Source organism: Tribolium madens, unplaced genomic scaffold (assembly GCF_015345945.1).
Source record: "Tribolium madens isolate multiple individuals breed KSU strain unplaced genomic scaffold, Tmad_KSU_1.1 Scaffold_7;HRSCAF=85;Tcas5.2_LG10, whole genome shotgun sequence".
Lineage (NCBI taxonomy): Eukaryota > Metazoa > Arthropoda > Insecta > Coleoptera > Tenebrionidae > Tribolium > Tribolium madens.
The window spans coordinates 1,821,550-1,826,480 of record NW_025401050.1 but is presented as its reverse complement, the minus strand read 5'-3'; the positions used below and the strand labels follow the sequence as shown (position 1 = coordinate 1,826,480).

Below are 4,931 nucleotides of genomic sequence, written 5' to 3'. Positions count from 1 at the left end.
TTTTGTATATTTTTTATTGAACACTTTTTCCTTAGTTACAACAACGCTAACTATTATTTATGCAAAATTCGTTTATTAAATCTGTCTGCAACATTTCTCCCCCCCAGTGTTTACACTCCTTTCAAGTCAAATACACCTTGGTTGCAGGGCGATGGTACGAACCATTTCCTGTCCGAATCCTGACCGACCGAACTTGCCCATCTTTTCCGGGAAAAACTTCCTCTACAATTCCTTTTATCCAAGTATTTCGCGGCAATTTGTCGTCAACTATAACAGCCACATCTCCAATGCTGATAGGCTTTGTCCGTACGCACCATTTTTTACGTGGAGACAAAGTGGGAAGATATTCTTTTACCCAACGATTCCAAAATTGATCTGCTAAAACCTGAGATAATTTCCACTGTTTTCTTGGACAGAACTCTGACTTTTCTAAAGGAATCTGTCTTAAAGCAGCTTTTCCTATCAAAAAATTATTTGGTGTTATAGCTTCATCGTCTTCATAATTGGTGGACACAAATGTAATTGGTCTTGAATTTACTAAATTTTCAGCCTCTATAAGTAATGTTTCCAAAACTTCTGGCTTTGGAGCCTTTTCCTTCAAAGTCGCGGCTAATGCAGTTTTAATTGAACGCACCATTCTTTCCCAAACTCCCCCCATATGAGGAGATGCTGGTGGAATAAATTTCCAGGTCATTCCTTTGTGGGCAAATCGTTCGTTTATCTTCTTTGCATCCAAYACCGATATTGCTTCTTTCATTTCACGTTGTGCTCCAGTAAAGTTTGTTCCATTGTCCGACCACATAACCATAGGCACCCTTCTTCGCGCCATAAATCTTCGAATTGCCATAATTGCTGAATCCGTGGTTAGTGTATGCGCCAATTCAATATGTACCGCTCTTACATTTAAACAGGTAAACAACACGCCGTACCGCTTTTCATGTCTTCTTCCAATTGTGACGTCCATCGCACCAAAGTAATCAACACCTGTATGTGTAAATGCAGCCACTTGCGGTTCAGTTCGTTTCTTTGGTAAATCTCCCATTAAAGGAGGTTTAGCTATAATTTTCTTATTTTTGCAGAATTGACATCTATTAACTACTCCTCGTAATAGCACACGAATTTTTGGGATCCAGAAATCTTCTCTAAGACGATTTACTACCAATTCGCTTCCCTGATGATTAGCTTCTCTGTGATATTGCTCTACCAATAATCTTGTATATACGTTGTCTTTAGGTAAAATTACTTTTTTAGTTTGATCAATTCCTCTACCAGACATTCTCATAACACCATAATTGTCCAAGAACGGCGTAAGTTGAAGTAAGCTACTACTTTTTGAAATTTCTGTCAGATTTGATAAAGCTGTCATTTCCGGCCCAAAACTTTTTAACTGTACCTCTCTCCAAATAAACAACTTTGCTATCATAATTTCCTCTGCGATTAAATAATTTTCAACATTTACTTCACCCTGCAGAAAGTAATGCGTCGATTTGTGTTCTATCTTCAATAAAAATTTTCTAATTATTCTTAGAACCCAAGCTGTTGCCCTTAAAAATCTCTCATGTTTTGAGAATCTTCCAACGTCTGGTAAATTGTTGTTTGAAACCTCAATTAATTGTATTGTAGAAATAGTTTCTAAATCTTTAATTGTTGGTTGTTCTTTTTCATTTTCAATTGGCCAATTATCTTCAGTGTGTTTCAAAAATTCTGGACCTTGAAACCATCGACAATCAAAATGCAAATCGGGTGTCTTTGTCCATTTTGTTGCTTCATCGGCTACATTCTGTGCAGACGGAACCCAGCGCCAATCTGCTACTTCCGAGTTTTCAATAATTTCGCCTACACGATGAGCCAYAAACGAYTGAAACCTTTTTCGTTCAGCACGAATCCAAGCCAATACTGTTTTAGAATCGCTCCAAAAGTATGTTCTTGAAWTTTTKTARGAATGTTCCTTWTYAATCAATTTTGCCAATCTACAACCCATGACGGCTGCTTGAAGTTCCAAACGTGGAATTGTTTGCTGTTTCAGTGGAGCCACCCTTGATCTTCCCATGACGAAAGCAGTTTTGTTTTCAGCAACAAAGTATGCTACAGCCGCGAAAGCCTTCTCACTGGCATCACAAAATATATGTAAATTTACAGCTTCTATTTCTCCCAGTAATGAAAAATAGCATCTGTTAATTCTCACTAACTGAGTTTTCTTTAATTCATTTAACCATAATTTCCATCTTACGAAATGTTCATCAGATATTTCATCATCCCATCCAATGCCACTCCTCCAAATGTCTTGAAGTAACACCTTCATATGGATAATAAAATGTGCTAAAAAGCCCAAAGGATCGAACACTGAAGAAACCAATCCAAGTACTTGTCTCTTACTCGGGATTTTTATCCCTTCTAATATTTCAGGTTTCACTTTGTGAAATTTTACATTAAATGAAAATATATCTTCCTTCGGCTTCCAATAAACTCCTAAAACACGTTCTACAGAGTCTTCATTCCACTCTAAATTCTTTTCTGGCATAGATTTTGCTTTCAGTTCTGCCGAAACTTGTTGTAAAACCTCAGGGTCGTTTGCTACCCAGTTGCAGATAGTAAATCCTCCAGCTTTATGAATTTTTATCACTTGTTCAATCTTCTCCATTCCCTCCCTCCGTGTGCAACACGAATCTAAATAGTCATCCATATAATGTTGGTGTATTATTGCATTTGAGGCAACTGGAAATTCTTTAGCAAATTGTTCAGCGTTAATATTCTTTACATATTGAGCTGATGTTGGAGAACAAACTGCACCAAATATCATGGAATCCATTTGATAAGTTTTTGGTGGTTTAACTCGATCCATTCCTCTCCATAAAAACTTCTGCGCTACGGCGTCTGTTGCTTTAATTTTAACTTGCGGAAACATTTTTTTTATATCAGCCGCAAAGGCTACTTTATACTGACGAAACTTGTATAAAACACCAATTAAATTGTTGTATAGATCAGGACCAGGAAGAAGAAAACTATTTAATGATTGTCCATTTGATTGTGCTGCTGCATCAAAAACAATTCTCAATTTTCCGGGTTTATTTGGATTTTTTACTCCAAAATGAGGAAGATACCACGATTTCAGGTCTGATTCTTTGTCTTCCTCGGGTCTTAATTCTCTTGCATAACCCTTATCTACGTATTCTTGCATTTTCTTGCAATATTCTGCTGCGTACTTAGAATCTCGGTCCAAACTGCGTTCTACACTCCACAATATTTTCAAAGCAGTTGTCCTACTACTAGGTAGCTTTAAATTTACGTCTTTCCATAACAGTCCAGTTTCATACTTGTTATTTGAGATTCTTTTCGTTGTTTCTTCCAAAATTTTTTGAGCTTTTTGATCCTCTCTTGATCTCAGATTTTCTTTCTTGATGACGACACCAAATGTTTCAGTTTTCCAACTGTCCTTCATCATTTGATTTATTTCTTCTAACGTATATTCTTCAGTTTCTTGTATATGATGAATAGTTGAGATTTCTGTTCCCGGAATTATTCCATAAATAACCCAACCAAGAGCTGTTCTTGTTGCAACTGGTCCATAAGCAGGTCCTCTTGCTACTGATCGGGATATACTTAATGACCAATTATCTGAACCAATTAAGATTGTTGGAGTTACGTTTTCCATTGTTGAGACTGGAATATTTTGTAGATGCTGCCAGTCCTTTTTTAGTTTTTYAATGTTTACTGATTGTGGCTGAATAGATAAATTCTTGACAGTTCTTACGTTTTTGACATAAAATTGTTTGTCGTGTTCATTTACACCAGATATTTTTATGGAAACACGTCTTGAATTTTCTTCTTTACTGGAAAYATTGTTTGCACCTCGCCATCTTAAAGGATCTTTTCTTCCAGTAACACCAATTTTTTCAGCAATATCTGCATTCATCATGGTAACTGTTGCACCGTCGTCTAGAAAAGCATACGTTTTCAAACATCCCTTTGGTCCATAAATCTTGACAGGTAGTATCCGTAGTAAAACAGTTTTTCTCTCGCACTCATTTATGATGTGTACACTATTTGTTTTTTCTTCCTTCAATAATGTTTGTTTATCAACGTAATTTGAATTTTCAGTCCTCTTTTTGATATGAAACATTTCATGATGAGTTGAATTGCATTTGTCAATCTGACAGGTCGTTTTACTTGTGCAGTTCTTAATAATGTGCCCAGTTTTGACACACCTGAAGCAGACTCCATTCTTTTTAGCCCATTGAATTCGCCTTTGCGGGTCGATTTTCAAAATTCCTTTGCAATCTTTAGTTTCATGGCCCAATTTTTTGCAAAATCCACATTCTTTCTTTCTTGAATAATCATTTGTATAGCTTCTTTCTGTATCTTCATTASTTGTATGTACGCCATACGTTTTTCTTCTAAAAAATTCACTTGGTCTAGTGATCCATCCCAATGAACGAGCCAAACTACTTAACCATTTTGCTAATCCAGATAATGTTGTTTTTTCTTGATCGCTCACCGTTGTAGCCCATTGGAGACGTAATGAAGAAGGCAGTTTTTGTACCAATTCGTTTATCAAGATAGGATTTTGAATATGTATATCGGATTTCAGATTTTCCATCATTACTGCTAGATTTTCAACTTCATCTGCAAATTCTATGACTGAAGTCAATTTTTCAACAGATGGTGGTGGCAAGCTCTTCACTCGGTAAATTAAASTTTCAATAATGTATTGCGGCTTTCCATATCGTTCACGAAGTAACTCAATTATTCGAGGAACATTTTCAGGATTCATTAGTAAAAAATGTACTTTGTCACGTGCTGGACCCTTTAATGCATTTTGAAGTCGCATCACATTTTCGAGATTAGAAAATTGATATTCTTGTGTTGAAGTTTCAAAAGTGTTAATAAAAATCATCCAATCTTTAGGATCCCCATTAAAATAAGGCAGATCT

The 4,931-nt window shown here is 36.1% G+C and overlaps 1 protein-coding gene across 1 annotated transcript in view; it reads right to left on the bottom strand.

Moving 5' to 3' along the window:
- LOC123010157 overlaps positions 1–4,931 on the bottom strand; it is an 11,105-nt gene that overhangs the window by 4,562 nt on the left and 1,612 nt on the right. The gene's annotated exons all lie outside the window — the stretch shown is intronic.